Genomic DNA, 27,308 nt, shown 5'->3' with positions numbered 1-27,308 from the left:
TTTAAATTTTCTCTAAGGTCCATAAACATAGTGACAGTTTGTTCAATTCTATACTTCTTTGTGCTATTTCATCATTAGAAGGTATCATTTTACATATTTACTTTCTGCACATTAGTCACTTTTTCAGTTTTTTCATCATTCCATAAAAGTGCTACAGTGAACGTTGTGGGACATGTTCTCTTGCTTTCAAGTGAACAAGTCTTCATGGAACAGCCATTCTTAGTTCTTAAGGACCCCAGAAACTCTCAGAAAATTCTATACATTGCAAGAACATACAAGCACATATCCAATTAGCACATATCAGAATGATGAGATTATCTCTGGAAAACTTCACCTGTAGACTTATGAGAGGGTATGAATTTAAAAGGCAAATAACATACTGGGTGTTATGGCCCAAGCCTATAATCCTAGCCTCTTAGGAAGCTGATACTAGAAAAGCACAATTCAAGACCAGCTTGGGCGTAAAGCTTGCCAGACCCCCATCTCAAATCAACAACAACAAAAGGCTATGCTTGGTGGTGTACTTCTTTACACCTGCTACCTGAGAATCATAAATAGGAAGACTGTGATTTAGTGCCGCACCCCCAAGACCCTGGGGCTGGGAATATGGCCTAGTGGTAAAGTGCTCGCCTCATATTCATGAAGCCCTGGGTTCAACTCCTCAGCACCACATATATAGAAAAAAGCCAGAAGTGGTGCTGTGGCTCAAGAGGTAGAGTGCTGGCCTTGAGCAAAAAGAAGCCAGAGACAATACTCAGGCCTTGAGTCCAAGTACCAGGACTGGCAACAAAAACAAAACAAATAAAAAAGCCAAATAAGGTGGGGAAATGCAGTCATAACATCCAATGTATAGTCTATTAAAAAGAAAAAAGAGTAAGACCCTATCTGAAAAACTAAAGCAAAAAGGTCTGGGTGTGTGGCTTAGGTAGTAGAGCACCCACCTAACAAACATAAGACCCTAAATTCAAACCCCAGTACCACTGAAGCCTTATCCCTGCATCTATTGCTAAATAGGACTATTAGAATAACATTATTGCGTACAAGTCTTTGATTTTGCTGCTGCAAAGAAATTTTCTGTTCATTTATAATATAAGCCAACAGTTGATCCATTTAAATATGTGCCAATATTTACATATTGATAAATATAAAGTCCTTTTAGAACAATAAAAATAATTCAGCAAAAATTTCACATTGACACAACACAACATCCTCTCCTGCTGCACTCACCACCACCCCACCTCCCTTTTTCCACCTCTTGCACATTTGATGCATAAAAAGATAAAAGCATATTTGCAAAACAATGGTGACATGTCAACAGTAATTTGTGTCTTATATATTTCCTCTTGGATATTACCAATAAGTATCCACTGCCACCCCATCCCCAGCCCACTCCCCCCAAGCTGAAAGCAGACGATTTGCTCTCCTGGAAGAGCAGCAAATCCGTTGCCTGGGTGATATCTCATTACTACAGCAACCAATTTGGTGCATCAGTGTGAATCCCAATTTTAAAATGTAATTATGCCAAAATGTGTACATATGCTTGAGATTCGTTTAAAAGAAATCAGTTCCCTTTTGAAAGGAAAACATTTCCTGTGATAGATGGAAGAAGGGTGAAATTGTGCTTTTATTCTTTGCGAGCTTAAATGCACCTTTCAGTTGAGCCTCCACTATGTTACTAGAACAGCTTGCAGTGAAGGTTTCTCCTTCACTGCTTTATTTGTTACTTGAGATGTTCCTTTTCCAAGACACTTCTCTCTTGAGACCTGTCACTCATAACCCAACAGCTGTTGTCTCCATGACAACACTTTCTGGCCCCTTTAGGTGGCAGGGAATAAAGGAAAGGGGAGGGGAAGATGAATACATTTTTGTTTCAGTTTTCTTTTTTAATTGCTACAAGCTCACACAGAGATTGGCTCTTTGTAAGGAATTAATTTGTGAAAGGAAAGCAATTCAGTGAATAGAATGTTTACACTAAATTATAAAAATTCTAAAAACTTGTGCTACTCAGTGCTCAAATGAAAAATCTTATTGGTATGACATGGACAATCAGAATGTGTCTGGAGAAAGACTGTATGACAGAGGTAGCTGGAAATGTACATTGCCAAACCTAACAAAACCCTATTGAATCATAGCTGAGCAATTAATTTTTGCCTCCTTCCTAACCGAAATTGTAGTTTAAAAATACATAGGACAGGGGGCTGGGGATATGGCCTAGTGGCAAGAGAGCTTGCCTCCCATACATGAAGCCCTAGGTTCGATTCCCCAGCACCACATATACAGAAAACGGCCAGAAGGGGCGCTGTGGCTCAAGTGGCAGAGTGCTGGCCTTGAGCAAAAAGAAAGCCAGGGACAGTGCTCAGGCCCTGATCCAAGGCCCAGGACTGGCCAAAAAAAAAAAAAAAAAAAAAAATTATATATATATATATATATATATATATATATGACATGTTTGGGTGCAGGGAATATTTACTTTAATTACCAGCCTTATCAAATATGTCTGTTAAATCATGGAATCCATGTAACTCATTAAGTTTCTCCTTTATTGACTCTACCAAGAAGCTCGGGACTCAGATTTATACTCAAAATCTGGGATCATCCTTGTTTGAGATTTCCATGTAACTCCTTCCCTCTGTTCCTATACCTCTGTCCACATTTTCTGGCTGGCCCTTTTATTTAATCCTTACTTTAGTAATGCAAAGGTACCTATGTAATAAGTTTCCTCTGGTCCTTTTGGAAATTATTAGGTAACATATTGAAAGAAAAAAATATTTTATTGTAACAGCCACTCACTGCCTTGCGAAAACACTGATATTTAATGTAAAGAATAGCAAAAGCGGGGGGGGGGGGTCGTTTTGAGGGATGGGGGAGTAAGATGTTGGCTTTTCTTGGTGGTAGTAGAAACTGAACCCATGGCCTTACCTTATTAGGTAAAACCCACCACCACTGGGCTAACTCCCCAGCTCCAGACTGATTTTTAAACTGATTTCTGAAAAGAATAAGATGTTCTTCCAGTTGCAGGTAGCTCACACCTGTAATCCTAGCTACTCAAGAGGCTGAGATCTGAAGATCACAGTTCAAAGCCAGCCCAGGCAAGAAAGTCCTTGAGAATCTTAATCTCCAATAAACTACTAAGAAAAATGGCCCTATGGCTCAAAGTGGCAAAGCACTACCCTTAAATGAAAAAAGTTCAGGGACAGGGCCTAGGCTCTGAGTTCAAGCCCCACAACTGGAAAAAAAGAAGTTCTAAAATACATAATTTGGGTCTGGGAATGTGGCTTAGTGGAAGAATGCTTGCCTAGCATAATGAAGCCCTGGGTTCAATTTTTTATTACCACATAAATAGAAAAGACCAGAAGTGGCACTGTGACTCAAGTGGTAAAGTACTAGCCTTGAGCCAAAGAAGCACAGGAACAGTGCCCAAGACCTGAATTCAAACTCCAGTACTGGCAAAATAATGCTAATGAATATGCAAATAAATAAAATAAAATACATAATTTTTCCATATAGTTCATTAACTTTTGAAAACTTAGCCATTTAGCAAGTTAGGCATATAATAGAATATATGTGACTCAAGTGTAAGGGCTCTATCATTATTATTTCTTGTTTAGCAAATGTATATAACTACTACCAAGATATCTAAATGCATTAGAAATTTCTAATAATATTTGTCATGGCACATTTAAACACATTCTACTTGTGGTGTACAATTAAGACTAACAAAAAATATAAAATATTCAACATGCTCTGTTTATTAATGCAAAGTACTGTTTTTCCTTCAAGAGGAGGCATAAAGTAGCTTTAAGCTTTTTAAAATTTTAGCAACTGCAGAAATGAATACCTTTAATATACAACAGGTTCTTCCAAAGAAATTCAATAAACATTTCATTAGAAAATGGAATAAAAACATGGACACTTGGTCCAAACATAAAAAGAAAAACAAATGCCATGTTACTGACAGTGTGTACATTACTGACATAAGAATAAGTTGGGAATATTCCAAAGTGTAATCTGGCAACATGATTTAATACAAAAAATATTAGGAATTTATGTAAAAATTCATATGTAAGAATTTTCTTAAAACATTTCTCATGAATGTGGAAAGTAATGGAGACTCTTAAATGTTAGAATAGTTATATAAGTTATGATACATCTATACAATAGAAAACTAAACTGCCATTAGTAATGACAATGTAAAAATAATAACATTGGCCAGCTGCCAGTGGCTCACATCTATAATCCTAGCTACTCAGGAAACTAAGATCTAAGGATTGTGGTTTGAAGCCAGCCTGGACAGCACAGTCCAGTTAACCACCAAAAAGTCCAATTAACCATAAAATCCACAAGTGGAGCTATGTATGGCTCAAATAGTAGAGTGCCAGCCTTGAGCACAAAAGCACAGGGATGACACCCAGCCCCTGAGTTCAAGCTCTAGGAACAGCACCAAAAAAAAAAAAAAAACATTATGTTAATGATACATAAAAATAAATGTTATGAGATTTTCAGTATGATTTCTCTCTGACCACACTGTTAATTCTGGAGATACCTATACACAAATCCATTGTGACTGAAGTGGAACAGATGAATCAACCTTTGAACAGAAGGAAGGGTTCTTAACCAATGAAAATTATGACTTTTCAGTAACTTTAATCAGAAAATGTTAGCGTTCCAAACATAACTATTTAAATTATTACTATAATGATAGTCCATTTTTTAAAGAAAATCTAATTTTAAATAAGATATTTGTCGGTGTCCTGAGTTGGTTTTCTTGTGCTTGTATGGATAGGAAACCCACCATTTGTAGAAACTATGTTGATGACATGTACTCTTGGGAAACTAAAATGATAACCAAGTATCTATAATTCAAATGTAGGTTTGCCAAAAAGTGCTTTTATTTATAAGTTTTTTTTACCTTAAAATAAATGGGTTATAAATAGGGACATTGTTTCAGCCTAAAATTTTAAGTAACGTTGCTTGCTATGAAGTAATACATGTTGATTGTGAAATGCACAATGAGCACCCATTGTCTCACAACCAAAAGATAACCTTGTTAACCTTTGGAATAGCCATGCCTTGTCCTTTGTCCTACAGTCTCAGGATTTATTTCCTAGGGGTCGAGGGTGAGTCAGGATCTTGCTGTGTTATTGGTCTCAAATTCAAGATACTCCTGCCTGTGCCTCCTGAGTACTAAGATTACAGTTTTAAATATCAAAGCCATACTTTGCACATACCTGGGTGTTCCGGTTGGAAATTAGCTGCACCATGGAGATAATTGTGATCCTTTGGACCCAGACCACATCTGTGTGGTCTTCTAGGCTTCCTTCCTAGACTCTGGTATGCACAGTATTCTAACCTTGGTTTTAATGCTATTGTTCCTCTGTGCATAAACCCTTCAATCATGTACAAAATTAAGAGTAGACATGTGGCATCCTGACATCTGACGGGAATCAACCACATTTTCCATTATGCCTCAAGATGATTTGATTTTACCTTTAAACATATCTGCTTTTCACCTGTAAACTTTTATACATGCTGTTTGCCTTGCTGTCAGTTTTCTTCAAATTAGATTCTCTTTTTTGTAGGTCAGCCTAGTCAGACTAAACAGTCACCTTTACTACTTTTGCCAGAGCCCATTTGTCAGTTGTGTGTTACTCTCTGAGATAAGTTTAGTGGGAGGCAGGAACTAGAAACCTATTTCTGGTTTTAGGATTAAAGTCCATGTAATGTCTTTATGTCACCCTTACATCTTTTATCTGTAAAACAAGTGTTGGATGAGGCCCTTCTATCATAATCATGTGTGAAGATGTAGTGGGAAATTTGTTAATAATAAGGAATTTGTTGTGGAATAATTATAAGTAGGGGCTGATCCAAGGTCATATCTATAGGAGTTTTACTTGCTTTATTGAGTGGGCAAAAAGGACACACATCATAGTGATTGTATAACCCAGAGAGTAGTTTGTATATTTGAATGTTCTGCTAAGATACTGTCCTAAAGAATCAAAGCAAAGAATTCCTCAGTTAAATGATTTCTCATCTCAAAAGTTTCTCTTGGATTTTGTAATTTCTATAGTTTTTAGTGTTTGAATGGTAGGCTAGCTATTTTGCATTATAAATAACTGAAGAAAACCTCATCCTTACACTTTTGTTCTGCATAGGGGCCCCAGAATAATGCCCAGTACATACTGGCCTTAGACAACATTTTATTAGTAGCATACTGTCCTGACTCAATACTAAGTAGTTGTGGATTTACAGCTTCTTACTAGATGTGTTATGTATGAAAGGAGAGATGTTTGTGAATACATCAAAATTATTCATGTGCATTTAAATGAAATACCTTAGTTATACCTAGCAAATGGAATAATTAGTAAGCACAAGAGTTATTCTCAACTGGGAAAGAAGTCTTGAAATTTTAATTCTGCTGCCTGAGCTGAAAAATTACTAACATCTAGCTAATATGTAGATGCTATTGCTGTATTAACCACAGGTAGTGCTTGGTCTTAGTCATAATGCATGTGGCTTCCAATCCCAGATCTAACACTTCTGGGGTGATATTTTTGGACCTCTCTGTACCTCACTCTTCTCGGCTGTAAAAGGGAAATGGCATAGTACTTCAGAGTATAGTTATGACTACTAGATGAGTTAATATATTCAGCATACTTTTTATATTCTATTAGTATTGTACTTGGTATCAGTTAATTATTGCCAGTTATTCAACAAACTACCTATGTCAGTATTCTGGAACTACTGTTAAAAAGATTGTTACAAAGTTATTAGCTTAGCAGGGAGGGCATTGGGGAGGAGGGAAAGTGGAAGGAAAATGAAGGAGGAGGTAACAAGTTTGATAAGAAATGTTTGATAAGAAATGCCTTGCTATGAACCCCCTGTACATCACTTTGACAATAAATAGATTTTTTTTTAATGTTTTACTAGCTTAGAGCCAGGTATTGCTGGCTTACTCCTGTAATGCTAGCTACTTAGGAGAATGAGATCTGAGAATCGAGCATCAAAGCCAAACTGGGAAGTAAAGTCCATGAGACTCTTATCTCCAATAAACTTCCAAAAAATCAGAAGTGGAGCTGAGGCTCAAGTGGTAGAGTGCTAGCTTTGAGCAAATAAAGCCCAGGGTTAGCACCCAGGTCTGCAGTTCAAGCCCCAGTGCTCGTGCATGTGTGTGCACATACACACACATGCGTACACACACACACTTACTAGCTTGAAACAACAAATATTTATTCTTTCAGTGTTTTAGAAGAAAGTTTGAAATCAGTTTTAGTAGGCCAAGATCAAGATGTTGATGAGACCACTCAAAGGAAGACATCTATTCCTTATCTCTTCCAGCATTGGAAGAGTTTGCAGCATTCCATGGCTTATGGCTGCATCACTGCAGTTTCTATCTCCATCTGTCTCCATGTTCACAATGCCCTTCTACTCTTCTGCTTTTGAATCTCCTACTACCTCATTCTGATAAGGATACTAGATAATCTAGGATAATCTACCTGTCTCATGACCCTCAATCATATCTGCAAAAATTTTCCCATAAGAACAGGTTTCAGTAATTGAGAGGTAGACATCTTTATTGGGCCATTATTCAGCCTAGTGTACCACCATTAAACTTGGTTACTATGACAGTCAAATTCTATTTTTTGCTGGGGTTTGCTGGGGTTTGCTGGGGTTTTGTCATCTTAGCTGAGTAGAGGTTGGCTCTACATGTTATGTTGCTCATTTTTCTGAAGTCAGTAGACCTGAGGGCCGCACACTTTATCATAGTGGCAGAAACTCAAGGAGGGCAAGGCTGACTACACAAGCAAATTTCAAGATTTGGGGTTCAGGTCCATTTATATCCCATTGGTCAAAGCAAATCATATCAATGATGTAATAATCCATGAAGAGAGGGAAAAGGTGACTACTTGCTAAACCCCATCATAACCTAGCACAAGGTTCTTTGTAGATTAAAATAACTTAAACAGGGGCTGGGGATATGGCCTAGTGGCAAGAGAGCTTGCCTCGTATACATGAGGCCGTGGGTTCGATTCTCCAGCACCACATATACAGAAAATGGCCAGAAATGGCGCTGTGGCTCAAGTGGCAGAGTGCTAGCCTTGAGCAAAAAGAAGCCAGGGACAGTGCTCAGGCCCTGAGTCCAAAGTCCAGGACTGGCCAAATAAATAAATAAATAAATAAATACTTAAACAACATGCTTATGTGGGGAAGAAAATCCAGAATTAAGTTATTTAATAAAAGAATTATTTTCTATAGTTCTTATTGGAACTTGCCTGAAAGTGAAATTCCTAGAAACCCTGTTTCATGGCTCTTTATTTAGAGGCTAAACCATCACAGACATGGAAACTCAGACTCTCTGAACACCTAACCACTTATTGTGGTGATGTTCTGATTCCACAGAATCAGTCCATGGAAGTGTGACAAAGCAGCAAGTGCTTTCTGTCTCTTTGGAAGGACAGATGTTGGCTGGGTTACCTCTCAATAAGGGAAATGACCTGAAGATTCCCCACAGCTAAGCAGCAGTAAGCTACTGCAGTGTCACCTTTGCCTGTGTAGCAAGGTCACCTAAATAATCATCTAACCTGGAGCTGGTCCCATACACATTACTTGGAATCTGATTATTGTTACAATGTACAATGTTTGTGTTTTACTGAATTTCCCAATCTGTTTTTTTCTCATAATAATTTCCTTCTCACAGTTTTTTCTTCTTTCATGTAATGAATAGAGGAATTGCATTACTCTCAAACAACTAATCAAGAAAAGCCTACGATACAATAGGGCTTGTGGGCTCCTTTTGCATCTTGTTCACATCAGGAGAGGGAATAAGGATTTGCACATTGTTCTTGGTCACTTGATAAGTGACAGTGAGATAATGACTTTTGTAAGAAAAAAATGAGAGATTTTCATTAAAATTGTAATTGGAATGAACAGGAAAGCAGAGATTAAAGTTAGAATCTAACTGCATTTTTTTGTACTTAGAACGAGCTCAAGATGAAGATTATACATTTGTAATGAAATTCCTTTAATGTGAAAAGAATATTCACTGAACCCAGACCTTCTTGTATGTCCACTTGCTCACTGGCCAATTGGCAGCAGCTTTCAAATTCATACTTATTTGTGCTAGGCTATCTAGAACCATCACCCATTAGCATTGCTTTTGAAGTTCTGTAAGATTCAGAACTATATGACAGCTGCATATACTTTCTTCCTTGAACATTTCAGAAATTCTTGGCTCATCTTACAGCTGTGTGACAAGATGAAGCTATTTGTTTAGGTGAGCTCTGACACCTGACAGTTTGAATCCCACTTGCATGTCAAACTTCTTAGGGCCTTTCCACAGACAAGTAACTTTCCTTTTTAACTTATAACAAAGATGTTTATTTTAATTTATAGCAAAGATGTGTATTTTTTTTTTTTTTTTTTTGCCAGTCCTGGGCCTTGGACTCAGGGCCTGAGCACTGTCCCTGGCTTCCTTTTTGCTCAAGGCTAGCACTCTGCCACTTGAACCACAGCGCCACTTCTGGCCGTTTTCTGTATATGTGGTGCTGGGGAATCGAACCCAGGGCCTCATGTATACGAGGCAAGCTCTCTTGCCACTAGGCCATATCCCCAGCCCCAAAGATGTGTATTTTTAAGCCAATAATTATTAACAAATGTATTTGTTATTAAGGCACTCCTTGGAAATACAATGATGAACACACTAGAAACAGTCCTTATTGTCATAGAACACACATTTTGGTCAAATAATTAAAGCAGAAGTGAGTAATAGGGAAGAAAGAAAGGCTCCTTGCTCAGTCATTCAGAGGACCCGGGCAATATATTTTATAGATAAAATGGTAGGGAAGACCACTCTGAGGAGATTCTCTGGACTTGAGATTTACAGAGGAGAGAGGATTAAGGCCAGGATAATACACAAGCAAAGAGGCTGTGAAAATGCAGAGCCTGACCATTTGAAGGCCTTTTAAGCAACATCACGTGTATATTTTTCTACCATGCCTTGATGCTATTGCATGTCTGTTTCCTTTCAGTGCCGTGGGATCTATGCAATGCACACTCTCAGCTGGAGATGGGGTTTGGCTTGGGGTTTTCTGAAAGAATACCTGGAGGGTAGCTATAGAAGAGTTTCATGAAATATTGATCACAGGCTAGTTGAGATAAATGAGAAAAGACCAAACAGGAGGATAGAATTTGATGATCTTCAAATTATCTCCATTGTTTACATACAGAAATAACTACAAATTTCATGCTGACATTCATTAGAAAAGCAATCTGAACTCAAGATACACTCAAGATACAAACCATTGTAAGGTTTACTATAATTGGCATCTTAAAAATTATGGAAGATTATTATTATCAAGTCATTATCAAGTCAAGAAATTATTATCAAGTCATATTTATGTGCATGCACATACCTTTGTATCTGTCTGTCTGTGTTTATCTTCTCTGCTTACTTTCTGATGACTTACACATCTTATTTTAAAAGCCTTCTCTTAATGATTTCTACTATTAACACCTTGTACCAGCCAGGAGGGAGCTGATTTAGATTCAATCTGCTCACAAAAATTGCATCATTATGTTCATCTGCTTTGGCTGAAAATTCATTTGTATTTCAAAGAAACTAGAGCTTTTGCAGGTACTTCACGTGTTAATTATGGATAATCTACTAGAATGAGCATAATCCAGTGCCACCTATGGAGTGATTATAAAATAAAGAAAATAAAGTTATAAAAATAAACCTTTTGTGCCTGAGTTCCCGTCCACACCCCTCCCAGTAGCTTATAACAGCTTACTTTGTAACAAAATCATAAGATCATTTTATTGACACACGTGATTTTAATCTAGGGAAGAAGACCCTTTTTTAGTAGCAAAACTATTGAGAATGGCCAACTTTGGTAGCTGTTCCTGCATTTAGAACTTCTTATTTCTCAAACACACCTCTATGCCATATGTGTTCAGCTGCAAAAAACAGAAAATACCATTTGTGCTGGCTTACAGACTAACAGGGATTTACTTTGTAGAATAGGAAGCTTCTCTATCAAAGCCATCCAAATGTCTTCATTCTAAGTCTGGTTCCTCCTTGTGGTTGCCAGACTGAAGCTAACAATCCTAGCAGCTTTACCTCCTCTATTCTAGAAGTATGTCTACAAATCCTTGGTCACTAAGAAGAGTGAAATTTTTCCCAGAAATGCCAGCAGAATTATTTTCATGCTTTATTGGCCTAAGTCAATGACCTACAACCAGGGAACAGCAAAAGGCAAAACGCTAAGAAATCTTTGGAAATGTAATGAAAAGCAGCTCATTTCACACCAAAAAGTGTGTAAGCCAGGCACACCTCACACCTGTAATCCTAGCTACTTAGGAGGCTGAGATCTGAGGATCATGGTTCAAAGCCAGGCTGGGCAGAAAACTCCATGAGATTCTTATCACCAATAAACTATTCAAAAAAAAGCCAGAAGTGGTGCTGTGGCTCAAGTGGTAGTGCACTCACCTTGAGTAAAAGAAGCTCAGGAACAGCATCTAGGCCTAGAGTTCAATCCCCAGGATCAGAAAAAAAAAGCACTTAAATATTACTGTGTAAAATTATAAACATGTGGGTGCAGGCCAGTAGCTTGGTTCTCCCAATAAACTCTTTTTCATTCTGAAAAAAACAAAAAACAAATTATAAACGTGGCAGACAAAAAAGGAAAGAAAAATAATTTTAAAAAATTTTAAATAGGTTTTAAAATTTAAGTAGCAATAATAAGCCATTTAATCATAGCAACAATATAGTTGGTTCTTTTTTATGTGTGTTCGCTGGTCCTGGCTTGAACTTAGAGCCTCAGTGCTGTCCCTGAGCTTCTTTTGTTCATGGCTAACATTCTACCACTTAAGGCAAAGCTCCACCTCCAGCTTTTTTTTTTTTTTTGGTTCCCTGACCAGGAAGCTTTTCTTTTTAAGTAATTTATTGGAGACTTTTCTGACTGGGCTGGCTTCAATCTGTGATTCTTATATCCCAGCCTCCTGAGCAGCTAGGATTAGAGGCATGAGTCACTGGCGCCTAGCGGTTCTTTTTTTAACTGCATAGTGGATTTTGGAAATAGGTACTTTTGACAACACAAATGTGTTATATTAGCAATCTTATTTCTAGAACTTCATTATAATTCACTTGTATACTAATTTGTGATCATGCTTATAATATTACTTATAATTTCAGAAATTAGAAGCCACCAATAAAATCTCATAAGAGATTGGTTAACTTGTATCATATGTATGTGCCAGACTGAATACTATTGAGCCATTTAGAATCACATTTCATAAGGATGTTAGAACATGTGGAGAAATAAAAGTCATGGCAGAACATCTTAGATTATTGTATGGCTTCAGTTTTGTATAAAATATGCATATATATCATAACCTGCAAAAAGCAGAACTGGACATGAGACTCAAATGGTAGAACACCAGCCAAGCTATTAAGTGAGCCTGATTTCAAACCCTAGCACCACCAATAATAACAATTTCTGAGCTGGGTACTGTTGGCTCATGCCAATGATCCTAACAACTTGGTAGTCTAAGATTGGCTCAAGGTCAGCTGCTGCAGAAATGCTCTTGGAGGGGCTGGGAATATGGCCTAGTGGCAAGAGTGCTTGCCTCACATACATGAAGCCCTGGGTTCGATTCCCCAGCACCACATATATAGAAAACGGCCAGAAGTGGCGCTGTGGCTCAAGTAGCAGAGTGCTAGCCTTGAGCAAAAAGAAGCCAGGGACAGTGCTCAGGCCCTGAGTCCAGGGCCCAGGACTGGCAAAAAAAAAAAAAAAAAAATGCTCTTGGAACTCCTTCTCAACCCAAAACTGCATTGTAGTATGTACCTATTATCTCAGGCTACTTGGAAGACTGAGATTTAGAGGATAATAGACTCAGGCCAGCCAAGCAGAAAAGTCCACAGGATTCCACCTCTACAGAAGGGATCTGGACAATAAAATGCATTTATTATTCAACAATGATTGGAAGCCTAAACTAGGCAGATCACAGGCTTAGGTACACACCCAGACAAGTATCAAGACTTTGCCCTAAAAATAACAAGTAGAAAATAAGGCTGGAAATGTGGCTCTGTGGCAGTGCACTAGCCAAAAAAGAAATAAAATGACTTCTGTAAGTCAACATACCACAAGCCATATCAAAATATTCACTGGGGGAAAGAGATTTAAAATAGTAATGGCAAAAAGATGATTCTCAGCTGACTGTGATGGCTCATACCGCCTCCTGTAGGAGGTAAGGCCAGCCCAGGCAAAAAAAAAAAAAGAAAGAAAAGAAAAGAAAAAAGAAGAAAAAGTGAAGCTCTATCTCACGGAAAAGGCTGAATGTGATCGTATACCTCTTTAATCCCTTCTATGCAAGAGATGAAGGTAGATGTAAAAGGATGACAGACTAAGGCTATCTGGACAAAAAAAAAAAAAATCAAGACCCTATCTGAAAAATAAAAGGATTCAGGGCCTGGCTCAAGTCCTGAGGAAAGTAAAACATAAAAAAAAAAAAGATAAAATGTTAACAATACAGAAATGAAGAAACAAATTACAAATGAACAACTTAGAAAACCTCACTTATAAAAGATTTAGCAGCCAGGCTCTGGTACCTCACACCTATAATCCTAGCTACTCAGGAAGCTGAGATTTGAGGATTGCAGTTGGAAGCCAGCCCCTGGTAAGTGCATGAGACTATTATCTCCAATTAACCACCAGAAAACGAGAAGTGGCACTGTGGCTCAAGTGGTAGAACACTAGCATTGAGCAAAAATTGCTCAGGGACAGTGCCCAGCCCCTGACTTCAAACCTCCTGACTGACCAAAATTTAAAAAAATTCAGCAGTAGTGTAAGCTGGTTGAAAAATTGATCATATTTCTGTTCGCAATTCTTTTAAAAATACATTCTTGTTGTATAACCAAAGAAATCTCAATTTTCAAATATTATGTTACAAAATATTCCTTGGTAAGATGTAAATGCGATTTTAGGACTTCTCAGATTTACAAAAATGAAGCTATTTTCTGATAGGACTTTCAGTAATAAAAGACAGTTACAGCTGTGTGTGAAAACATAAACCCTCAGTATCACAGAGGAAAATCCAGTATTTCCACTATCTACTTTTGTAGAATAGCGACAATTCTTTATCACCATATTATCCTAGCATGAGCTAGGATTGCTCTGATTGCTTCAGGTACTTGTTTGTACAATGAGCCATGTACCCCAACAACAAAGTTGTGTTGACCCTGAGCACCATCTTTGTTGTTGTCTTGTAATTGGGTTATGATTAGTGTTGGTCATCATTGGATCTTGCAGTGTTCAACTATTGTATAAACTTGCATATCAAAGTATCTGTTCATAATAAGAGTACATTTGCTTATCTTGTCGTCCCCTTTTCTTTGTACAGCCTTAGAAACAAAGATGCAAAGAGAAGCAAATAATCAAAGAATATTTTCTAAGTTATTCCCTTCCCCCAAAATTCAGAAATCTTCTTCCGGGAATGCATGTTACCTTGCATCACTGTCATAGCAAGCACTAGTAACTGATGGCATGCTGGGGTTCATGCTAGGATGCAGGGCTACACTGAGGAATATTGTGTCAACAAAAAAACTTGTGGCTCAATCTTCCTTTGCCTAAAGCCAAAGTCAATCTACTAACAAGAACTACAAGCATGAATTGTAGAAGCAGGGTTCATAGGGATGGAAAATGACTGTTTCCCAAACCAACCATTTGCCAGCAACGATATGTTCTGGCATGATGTAAAGAAACTGTCTCAAATGTATCTCCTGCTTTTTATGATGAATTATTACTAAGGGAAATGTAACAGCACAGTACAAACATATGTCAAGAATAAGTGGTTATAAAGTGCCCATTCTTCATGTAGGTCTCAGATCTCTATCACAAAGTAGTGAAAGGTTTTTGCTCTACCTTCCCTTAGGAGTAATAACCATCATCAGACAAGCATCATAAACAGTGCCTATCAAGTCCATATGCCCTCTGTGCATCAGAACCTTTGAGATAACTTAGTCTCATTAGCCAGTGTATTAGAATGCTGGCATATTTTTGTAAATTATCCATGTACGGTCCTCAGTTTACAGGTGAAGAACCTGAAGCCTGCAAAGTTCACCTTGTCCTGTTCTCCAGTAGTTGATGGGAAATAGCAGCCTCACCCATTATAGCAGTGCTAGTCAGGGAGCTGTCCCCCTGAGCAGTGCTGGACTTTCTTGCTACAGGCTCATTCTGGGGCCTGGGAATTCAGCCTATGAGGGCATTTATGTTCTTGTAGCCTGTAACCAGATCATTCTTGTTAAGGTATCGGCTGTAGTTATGTTTCCTATCACATAGGAATTTGGGGATTTCTTAGTATATACATTGCATTCTCTACACAACCATGTACAGTAGGTATTTGGAGAATGCTTATAGAAAGAAAATAATTGTAGGTATATCCTTAATCATTCAGTGATGCTTTATATGAAACAAAACTGAAAAAGAAAATAAATTAAAATTACAAGGTTTTTTTAAAGATACCAAAAATACTTTCAAAATAAAAAAATTATATAAGACTGATGCTTGATGGAAATTTATAACATGTCATGTCAAAAAATTTCTCATAGAAGCCACAAATGGTGGTTCACTCCTGCAATCCTGGTACGTGTATGCATGTATGGATGTATGTGTATACATATATATGTAGATGAGTGTTTAAAGTATCATTGAGTCTTTACACTAATTATCTCTTGTGTACTGCATATGTTTTATTATTCATTATTAACAGTTTTTTCATGAGCATGAAACAAAAATATCTCAGCTATCATCTAGTCTAATTATTTTGTATTGTTGAGATTGAAATCATGCTTTCATCCATTAAAACTATTTTCACCAAAGTGTGGTTTTACTCTCCTCTGGGAAATGTGACTGCGTTGCATGTTCATGTAATTTTTTACAACTGTCAAAAAGAAGGTAATGAAGAAAGCCTTAACTAGCCAGGAGAGATTTTTTTTCTTTGTTATCCTGAGTGAGGTCAAATTTCTTGCTATATGTAGTTTGACGACAAACTATGCCCTATTTTTTGGTAAGAGCCATAGCTGCAGCGTTGAAAAACCATTACATCTCTGTAGTCACATCTCTATCCCCTGTTAATGAGAGATCAACATAACTAAAATTGTCATTGCTACTAGAAAGGTAGTACTCAAAACTTTGTGATCTGGGTAATTATCTGCCTGTACATGAATAATATAGTAAATGTAGTAGAGGAACTATGTTGTTACCCTCCTTTTATCTCAGTTTTGTTTTGGTCAGTCTTGGGGCTTGAACTTTGGGTCTGGGCACTCTTCCCAAGCTCTTTTGCTCAAGGCTAGCACTCTACTACTTTCAGCCACAGCACCACTCCTACTGTTATTATGGTAATCCTAGGTTTCTCATTCAGACAAAAAAGAATCAACTACTAAGCACTGCAGTATTTATAATAGGCTCCTTTTTTAAAATTTTTATTATCAAACTGATGTACAGAGAGGTTACAGTTTCATACGTTAGACATTGGATACATTTCTTGTACTGTTTGTTACCTCGTCCCTCATCCCCCCCTTCCCCCTTTCCCTTTCCCCCCCATGAGTTGTTCAGTTCATTTACACCAAACAGTTTTGCAAGTATTGCTTTTGTAGTTGTCTATCTTTTATACCCTGTGTCTCTCGATTTTGTTATTCCCTTTCAATATCCTAGTTCTAATACCAGTATACACGGTTTCCAATATACTCAGATACGATACTGACATAGTGTAGGTACAACCACAAGGAGGGGATACAAGAAGATCATCAGTAATAGAAGCTACAGTTACACATAGCACGTTGAAAGTAGTTACAACAGTGATATAACAATTGTTTCCATAACATGGAGTTCATTTCACTTAGCATCATCTTATGTGTTCATAAGGGTATAGTAATTGGGCTCTTATGATCCTCTGCTGTGACTTGCCTAAACCTGTGCTAATTATTCCCTATGAGGGAGACCATAGAGTCCATGTTTCTTTGGGTCTGGCTCACTTCACTTAATATAATTTTTTCCAAGTCCTTTCATTTCCTTACAAATGGGGCAATGTCATTCTTTCTGATAGAGGCATAAAATTCCATTGTGTATATGTACCACATTTTCCTGATCCATTCGTCTACTGAGGGGCATCTGGGTTGGTTCCAGATTCTCGCTATGACAAATTGTGCTGCGATGAACTATAATAGGCTCCTTAAGCCTTCAGAGATACAATGACCAATTCTTACAACCAGTGCTGGCTGAGACTCAGTTTTGTTTTGCTGTATGATCCACAGTATATCATCCACTGAACTCTAGATTCTTCCCATGTAAAGTGATCAAAACAGGGGCTGGGGATATGGCCTAGTTGCAAGAGTGCTTGCCTCGTATACATGAGGCCCTGGGTTCAATTCCCTAGCACCACATATACAGAAAATGGCCAGAAGTGGTGCTGTGGCTCAAGTGGCAGAGTGCTAGCCTTGAGCAAAAAGAAGCCAGGGACAGTGCTCAGGCCCTGAGTCCAAGCCCCAGGACTGGCAAAAAAAAAAAAAAGTGATCAAAACATCTGGGAATATGGCCTAGTGCTTTCCTCATATACATGAAGCCCTGGGTTCGATTCCCCAGCATCACTTATACAGAAAATGGCCAGAGGTGGCGCTGTGGCTCAAGTGGCAGAGTGCTAGCCTTGAGCAAAAAGAAGCCAGGGACAGTGCTCAGGCCCTGAGTTCAAGCTCCAGGACTGGCAAAAAAAAAAAAAAAAGGTCAAAACATCCACCTGGCTGCACTGTCGAGAGATTCATATAAGCTAAAATGTGCAGTTCTTCTGGTACTCCCTCCCCTTTCTTTTCCAAATCTGTCAGCTGCTGCACTAAGTTCTCTTTATGCAAAGCCAAGAGTAAGTAAAGAGAGCATGGTGTGTTAGATACTCTAGTATAAAACCTGAGGTGCACAAGAAGTAATCAAGGTAGATATTTTCATGCAATATTTTTAAAAAATCAATGCAAAACATTTGTGATGGTCAGACTCCCATGGTTCACACCTGTAATTCTAGCTACTCAGGAGGCTGAGGTCAGAGGATCACTGTTCAGAGCCAGCCAGGGCAGGAAAGTCAGTGAGACTCTCACCCCTTATTAACCACCAAAAAGCTCGAAGTGGAGCCTTGAACTAAAGAAAAGCTCAAGGACAGCATCCAGACCCTAAGTTCAAGCTCTAAGACCAGTGCATGCACACATGCACACATGCACGCATGCACGTGCGCACACACACACATCTGTTATGAATAAAAGTTCATTTTTAAATAAAGGCAAGAACCATATAAATGATTTTTTTCTTTATTCATCAGGTTCTTGGCACTCTCTTTATATGTATCTCCAGAGTAGGTTAGCATTCTTTACCACATTTCCAACTTGCTTAACTAATATAGGCTTATTTTATATGCTCAAAAAATGCTTTTATTTTCAACATATATACCCACCAATATTTTTAAGCACAAACACAAGTATAATAAACTCCTTACAGCAGTATTTCAATTTTTTAAATAATCAGGATTACTTTTACTAACACAAAATTATTAAAAATAAATTCTGGAAGCTGAGCCATGGTGGCTCACACCTGTAATCCTAGATCCTCAGGAGGCTGAGATCTGAGGATTGCTGTTTTTTTTTTGTTGTTGTTGTTTTGTTTTGTTTTTTGCCAGTCCTAGACTTTGGACTCAAGGCCTGAGCACTGTCCCTGGCTTCTCTTTGCTCAAGGCTAGCACTCTGCCACTTGAGCCACAGCGCCACTTCTGGCCATTTTCTATATATGTGGTAATGGGGAATCGAACCCAGGGCTTCATGTGTACGAGTCAAGCACTCTTGCCACTAGGCCATATTCCCAGACCTGAGGATTGCTGTTTAAAGTCAGCCCAGGAAGGAAAGTGTATGAGACTCTTATCTCGCAATTAACAACCAAAAAGCTGGAAAGGGAGCTATGGCTCAAGTGGTAGAGTATCATCCTTGAACAAAAGAGCTAAGGGATGGCTCCTAGGCCCTGAATTCTAGCCTTAGAACTGGTACTGAAAGACGAGGAAGAGGGAGGGGAAATATATATATACATATGCATATGTATGCATGTATACAAATGTACATGTATATGCAAATTAGACTGATATGCAAATTAGACTTAATTAGCCTAGCATACATTTGGTAGGAAATAATAGTTTTCCATAAGTTTCTGATAAAATTACTTTGTTATTTGAATAATTCTTTTATTTTTGCTTTAATTCACTATTTTCTGAAAGGATGAAATCAAGACATTTAGAAATTGTTTAGGAGAAAAAAAAAATTCTACCTGCTTACATTTACTAATTTGGGACCTATTTAGAATCAAACTGACAAAGACAGATGAACAGAAGAAAAGACATAAAAATTTCATTGATATTAATTTTTTTGTATACACAGGAATTTCACATAAAAGAACTTAGGTCTAATCTAGAATGGTTAGACTGAGCGCTTAGATGCCATTTTTACAAAAGACAATAAAATGTGGAGATATGACTAGACAAGAAAAGAGATGTAGGATAGAAAAGAGATACAGGACCAATAAATGATGGGAAAGTTATGTGGACCTACAGAGGTATACAGAAGGCACTATGGAAGATAAAGGTCATTTTAGTAAGGTCTTTAAACAAACTCATCTCAGTGTGGACCCTTCCTGGACCAAAGAGGTCACCTTTCTCAAGGGAAAAATGTACAGCCTACTTTTAGGTCTGCAGATGGCAGAAGGTAGAAAATCATCCTGTATCCAATGTTTCCTAGTTTCTGTCAGCTCAAAATAATCCCTAAACCAAAGTGGCCTGTATATAATAAGTCTATAGTCATGTATGTTTTGGAAATTCTGTTAACACCTGGCCACAGTGGCTCAAGCCTATAACCCCATCTACTCAGAAAGCAGATAATGGGAGGCTCAAGGCTACCCTAGGTTAAAAGTAATGAGACCTCACCTCAACAGGACAGGCTGGAGGGAGATCATAGTATGTAGCTGTCATCCCAGCTCTGCAGGAGGCCGTAGGAGGGAATATCAAGTCTAAGGCTAGTCCCAGACAAAAAGCAAAATACTACCTAAAAGGCTAGAGTTGTAGCTCAAGTGGCAGAGACCTGTTAAGGCCCTCAATTCAAGTCCCAGTATGGCAAAAAAAAAAATAATAATAATAAGTTCAAGGAGGTTTCTATACATGGAACCTCTCAGATTTTTAATATAGAAATATGTTAGGAATTTCCAAAGGGAATTGCAATATGAACGTTTCCAAACTTGTTGAAAATGCAGCCATTTATTTCAAGAAATATTTTTATGGCCTATGCTTTCAGAACTCACTTTGGAACCCTATGGAAATGAAACTTTGACTGGTCCTTTCTGAGTTTTTGTGATCTCTAGGGAAATATTCAAATTTATATCATTTACAATCATCTGATATGAGGGTGTACTGGGTTATTTTTAAGGAGACAAAGTTGAAACAACCTAGGTATCTCAGTGGATCTACTCAAGTGCTCAAAACCCTATAGTTTAACCAAAAACCTGTAGTTCTGTATTAAAAAGCAGTTTAGAGATAGCCTTGACCTGAAGGTCAAGCCTTGACCTGTGAAGGTGAATTATCAGTGTTGTACCTTCTTTTTCAAAACAAAAGTGAGCAATCAGTTCAGTACAGTTTACTTTTGAATGATTGAATCCTGAAAAGAAGACTATCAGAATTACTAAGCCTATTAACTGGAGTGATTTCATTCTCATTTTTCTGAAAAGTAATTGCAGTTGGGTTTTGATAGAGTTAATGTCAAGATGTTCTAGTAGTAATTGAAAAAAGTTGCTTCCTGAAGCTACAATTATAAAGAGCTTGTTAGATCCTGTGATCCTCATAGAGAAGAAATCATTAATGGGCAACAGTGGTTGTATATACACTGTAGACAAGGCCATGTATAAAATATATGTGTCCTGCTGGAGGCGTGGCCCAAGTGGTAGAGCACTTGCCTAGCGTGTGTGAGACCCGGGATTCAATCTCAGTACCTTGAAAACAAAAGTAACTTAAAATGTACATGTCCTAAAAGAAAGTTTGTGAGTCAACTCACAAGGCAGCTCAGGGTAATAATTTCTAAGTTTCATCCCACTAGGTGTATCTCTCACCCTACCACAGTAGTTAAGTTCCTCAGGAAAGCTTATAATATTCACATTCACTTTTCTCTGTTTCTTTTCATTCTTTTTTTTTTTGAGGGGGAGAGGGTGTTTGTTTGTGCTGGTACTGGAACTTGAAGTGTCAGGACTTTATGCTCTTGCTTAGCATCTTCACTCTAGTCTGGCACTATACCACTTGAGCCACTCTTCAACTTCTAGCTTCTTGCTGGTTGATCCAACGTAAGATTCTCTCAGATTTGTTTCACTGGGCAGGTTCCAAAACCACAACCCTCATCACATCTGAGCCTCCTGTGAGCCACCAGCATCTAGCTTTGTTTATCTCTTTTTTTAATAGGGGACATTGACTAAAAACTTGGTTATGTCATGTTTCTTAGATTTTTCTCTAGATCATCTCAAAATGTTATTTATCTATAAAAGTAAGAGATTTCATGTCAGAGTTATGCTTTTTTAAAAAAAAAACCCTATAGATTATATCCTAGTGGATCTTGCCTTTACCATGGGCACTCACAAATCATTAATCATTTGTACCTCATAGAGATGATTGAGAGGAAGAATAACAGGAATGTTTTTCTGTGTTTGAACCTTGATTTAAAATAACTCTTTTATTAATCATTATAAACATCCCAAATTGGATGCAACTTTTTTTTTTTGGCCAGTCCTGGGCCTTGGACTCAGGGCCCGAGCACTGTCCCTGGCTTCCTTTTGCTCAAGGCTAGCACTCTGCCACTTGAGCCACAGCGCCACTTCCGGCCGTTTTCTGTATATGTGGTGCTGGGGACTCGAACCCAGGGCCTCATGTATATGAGGCAGGCTCTCTTGCCACTAGGCCATATCCCCAGCCCCTGGATGCAACTTTTATATTCTAAATTTGATGGGGTATGTGGATATCAAAGATAAACTATTTGTTTTACAATTTGCTCAGAGTTCAGCCTCCTGTATAAATAAACTCTCCTTATTCCCACCACTCTCCTCTTCAACAAACATATGCTATCAAAGCACAGCCAAAATAACTGCATGGGAAATTTACCAGTAGAAATCGGTAAAGATACTTCTAAAAACTGTTCAAAAACATGGATAGCCTAGAAAGCTGAAATTTTGAGGCATTCTAGTTGTTAAGAATATCCAGTTTTGAGCACTACAGAGCTGTGAGGGAGTGATTTGTACTGACAAGACAGAAAGATCCCAACACCAGTGACTACAAACAAAACCCCTGGAGACCAGTGCGGGGTAGAGAAAAGGGAAAGCCAGCCTGTGTTTGATTCTGAGACTAAACTGAAGATTCACAGTGAATCAATAATGACTGCCAGATGGTGCTTTGAAACTCCTGACCACTGAAGAAATACACACCAAAAGAAAAAAAATACGGCAGAATTAAGATGGGGTGAAACATCTGGCCAAACCTGACAATCATGTTTATATGTATTCTCAACACCCCCAAAAGAACAGTAAAGGAACAAGAATTTGGAAAAGCCACAGGACAAGCAGAAGCATAGTGCAAACCACAGTGGACAAGAAGCAGCCGTGTACTTCTGGAAGTGAACAGCACCAGTTCCCCCAAGGAACTGGAGGCAGTATCTGACCTCAAGTGCCTGCAAAGTGCAAGGCAGAGAGGCAAGCCAGTTCAGCCGACCACAGGACTAGAAAGATTCAGGCAAGGGAAGGACCAGGAGCTTCTGTAGAGAGGTAAGGAGCACAGCTGAAGGCAGAAGTTAATTGAAAATCTGTATAAAAGAGGACTAAACTTCCAGGCCTCCTTTAAGATCTCACACAGCTGGCTACCCGAATCTCATTCTGACATATGGCACAGTTTTCTCTCTGAAGAAAGTAAACTAGAGTCATTACTGGAGGCACTACTCAAGTGGTAGAGTACCAGTCAAGCAAGCAAACAGAGCAAGGGCCAGGCCCTGTGTTGGCACTCAAGTAGGAAGGAGGTGTTCAGTGTTAATCCAGTGCTCAATTTCTACCTTGGTTCTTCCATCTGAGCCATTTTCATCCTCTGTTCTGCCTGAGAAAAGGCTCCTGGCCTATCTTATTTTGGTCTGCTCTCCATCCTATGCTCAGCTGTACCAGGACATGTCCTACAGTCTTGTTCACTCCTGAGACACATAGTAACCAGTTGATTCTACATCCGGTATTCACACAATTTTAACAATGGCCCCTTTGGGATTCCTTAGTGTTTGATGAACCCTTCAGGCATGTGCAAATAAGTATTAAGTATTTGTTTATGGAATGGGACATTAATTTACTACTTTCTGGACCTCTGACATCAGCCAAAGTCCTCTTAAGAGTTAACCTTTAGGGGCTGGGAATATGGCCTAGTGGCAAGAGTGCTTGCCTCCTACACATGAAGCTCTCGGTTCGATTCCCCAGCACCACATATATGGAAAACGGCCAGAAGGGGCGCTGTGGCTCAGGTGGCAGAGTGCTAGCCTTGAGTGGGAAGAAGCCAGGGACAGTGCTCAGGCCCTGAGTTCAAGGCCCAGGACTGGTCAAAAAAACAAACAAGGGGCTGGGGATATAGCCTAGTGGCAAGAGTGCCTGCCTCGGATACACGAGGCCCTAGGTTCGATTCCCCAGCACCACATATACAGAAAACGGCCAGAAGCGGCGCTGTGGCTCAAGTGGCAGAGTGCTAGCCTTGAGCGGGAAGAAGCCAGGGACAGTGCTCAGGCCCTGAGTCCAAGCCCCCAGGACTGGCCAAAAAAAAAAAAAAAAAAAAAAACAAGAGTTAAGCTTTATATGGCTCTTAAAAAAACCTACAGTTTAATCAGCTTTGACCAAAGAGAAAATTGGAAGACTGTCATTCCCCTTCATGTCCTATCAGGATCTTGGTGGGATGATCAGCAGAATCCTTCACTCACACAGGTATACAGTCTTTCATAGGAATATAATCTATTTTTCCTTTTAATCTGTTATACAGAAAAATACACAATCCATCTTTTTCCCATTTTCTGTAGTTTTTTTATGCTATTTTTTCCCTGATGTAAAAATAAATGAAGCCTGAGAGATTTCAATAAAGTTGATGTTGTAACTGCAGGCTCACAGACTTGATTTCCTAAAAAAAATTGGGGTGAGATTAAAAGATATCAGATATAAAACAACAAAGTACATGCTATCTACCCTGAAACCAAACAGAAGTTCAACTTCATGCTATAAATGTTAAGAAGGGTCATCTAGAAAATGGAAAGTTGGACTGAATTGCCAAAAGATACTGAAAAGTCAATATGTTCGAAGAGAAAATGTAACATGGGGAAGTAAAAAGAAGGAATTCTGAAAAGACTTATTGTTTTTGAAGGGTTAGCATTTACTATGGCAGTATCCAGAAGGAAAGCTCAAAACACCCCTCACCACTTTGCTGGGGAACCTTTCTTCCATCAAGACAACTTCTTCCCTAAGCAAGAAGGGTCAGCAAGGTTTACCATCTTCGCTGCCTCTGATATATCTACAAGTGAGCAATAAATAATGGAAGCATTTGCAAACAACTATTGCATCTATGCCATGAAAAGGTCCAACATTAGAGGTCGAAGGAATGGCTCAGTTGGTAGAGTTAGCCAGTGAGTGAATGTCAAGCACTGAGTTTGAGTCAGGTCTCAGACCTAAAAAATGAAAAGAAAAGAATGAAAGAAAGAAAGGAAGAAAGAAAGCAAAGGTCAGCTGGACAGCAGTGGCTCACAACTGTCATCGTAGCTATGCAGAAGGCTGAGACCTGAGGATCACAGTTTGAAGCCAGAAAGGGCAGGAAATTCCATGAGACTCTTATCTCCAAGTAATCACAGAAAAAGCTGGAAGTGGTGTTTTGACTCAAGTGGTAGAGTGCTAGACTTGACCAAAAGGAGCCTGGGGAAAGCACCCAGGTCCAGAGTTCAAGCCCAGAACTGGTAAAAGAAAGAAAGAAAAGGGAAGGGGAGAGAAGGAAGGAAGGAAGGAAGGAAGGAAGGAAGGAAGGAAGGAAGGAAGGAAGGAAGGAAGGAAGGAAGGAAGGAAGGAAGGAAGGAAGGGAAGGAGGGAGGGAGAGAGGGAGGGGAGAGAGGGAGGGAGGGAGGGAGGGAGGGAGGGAGGGAGGGAGGGAGGGAGGGAGGGAGGGAGGGAGGGAGGAAGGGAGGAAGGACCCACCCACCAGATGTAGATAAGGAAGACTAAGCCAAAAAAAAAAGTTCTCCCAGACTCAGTGAATTATTTCCATCATTAGAATTAAGGTAAAGCCTAGCAGCAGTGACACAAGCCCTAAATCCTTTCCATCTTGGGCAGCTGGAAGACTAGATATGGCATTCTAACTATGGCTTATCAGTCTGTCTTACAGATGGAAAATAAAACAGGCCCAGTCTAGCACTATTTGGTGGCATATGGTTCACATTTACTAAAGAATCTCTGGGGTTAGACTGAGACTAAAATTTAGAAAACAAATTAGCATAAGATATGCTATAAAATAAAGCAGATTTCTTAAACCTTTACCTGTAGTTTTTTTTTGTTTTGTTTTTGTTTTTGTTTTTTTTGCCAGTCCTGGGCCTTGGACTCAGGCACTGTCCCTGGCTTCTTTTTGCTCAAGGCTAGCACTCTACCACTTGAGCCACAGCACCACTTCTGGCCGTTTTCTATATATGTGATACTGGGGAATCGAACCCTGAGCTTCATGTATAAGAGGCAAGCACTCTTGCGACTAGGCCATATTCCCAGCCCCTGTAGTTGTTTTTTTTGTTTGTTTGGCCAGTCCTGTGCCTTGGACTCAGGGCCTGAGCACCATCCCTGGCTTCTTCCCGCTCAAGGCTAGCACTCTGCCACCTGAGCCACAGCGCCCCTTCTGGCCGTTTTCCATATATGTGGTGCTGGGGAATCGAACCGAGAGCTTCATGTGTAGGAGGCAAGCACTCTTGCCACTAGACCATATTCCCATCCCCCCTGTAGTTTTTTTAATATAAGTAAACACATGTGTACATTGTAATTGAATTGTACTACTTAGTACAAGATGAGTTAAATCTACATGTAATTAATAAGATATAAATATAATGATATAATATAAATACATGTAATAATATATCATAAATGTACATATAGTACATACTATATAACAAATATGATAAAAGCAATATAGTATATGCATATGATATACACATGTATGTATACAATAGTATGTACATATTCAATATGTATTACCATTGATATATGTAATGATGTAAATAGTACTGACTTTTTCATAGTGGTAATAAGGCAGGGTTTCATTGTGTAGCCAAACTGGCAACAAAATTTTTCTCATTTTTTTCCTGGGCTCGCTGAACTGAAACTTCCCTATTTATGTGTTAACTTTCCTATTCATGTGTTAAAGGTGTGAGCCACCAGTGCCCAACAACTTAAACTTTTATATGTGATTATTAGGATGGCAATAAGACGGTGACAATAAGGTAACAATAAGAATGCTAAATCTCCACTTCCTGTAATTTTGGTGGTTTTTCAAAACATTCAACCAGGAAATAACAATATATGTTTATTACTTATAAATATGACAGTAAATACTAGAAGATACATCTAAAATAGCTTCTATAGAATGAGACTGGGAGGGGCATGGTGGGTTTTAAGTGGGTGAATGAGAGACTACTGTCTCATTATGAGTATTTTTGTACTATTTGATTTTTTTATATATATTTATTATCAAACTGAATTACAGAGAGGTTACAGTTTCATACATTAGGCATTGGATACATTTCTTGTACTGTTTGTTACCTCGTCCCTCATTCCCCCCTCCCCCTCCCTCTTTCCCTTCCCCCTCCCCCCCCATGAGTTGTTCAGTTGTTCAGTTCATTTTCACCAAACAGTTTGTAAGTATTGCTTTTGTAATTGTTTGTCTTTTTTACCCTGTGTCTCTCGATTTTGGTATTCCTATTTGATTTTTTTCAACAACACAAAACCTAAGTAAACCAATAACACAGAAGAAATGTTAAAGACCATCTTTGAAAAGCACTTAGAAAATAAAATGTTTTATGTGTAGAATCACTAGAAGATTTTACCCAAGTGAGGCAGCGGTGGCTCATACCTATAATCCTAATTAGCTACTTAGGAGTCTGAGACCTAGAGAATTACGTTTCAAAGGCAAAAAAGTCCATGAGACTCTGTCTCCAAAGACAGTAGCAAAAAGCC

The 27,308-nt window shown here is 38.7% G+C and overlaps 1 protein-coding gene and 1 long non-coding RNA gene across 3 annotated transcripts in view; one reads left to right on the top strand and one right to left on the bottom strand.

Moving 5' to 3' along the window:
* Myo1d (myosin ID) overlaps nt 1-27,308 on the top strand; it is a 338,468-nt gene that overhangs the window by 164,250 nt on the left and 146,910 nt on the right. The window lies entirely within an intron of this gene.
* LOC125365621 lies at nt 23,172-24,768 on the bottom strand. Its single transcript, XR_007213729.1, has 2 exons — nt 23,903-24,768; nt 23,172-23,459 (listed from the first exon to the last, which is right to left on the bottom strand). It is a non-coding gene; the product is annotated as an uncharacterized LOC125365621 (long non-coding RNA).

The sequence above is a fragment of the Perognathus longimembris genome, chromosome 17 (genome assembly GCF_023159225.1).
Source record: "Perognathus longimembris pacificus isolate PPM17 chromosome 17, ASM2315922v1, whole genome shotgun sequence".
Classification (NCBI taxonomy): Eukaryota; Metazoa; Chordata; class Mammalia; order Rodentia; family Heteromyidae; genus Perognathus; species Perognathus longimembris.
Note: the sequence above shows the minus strand (reverse complement) of the source record. Positions and strands in the feature narration are given on the sequence as shown.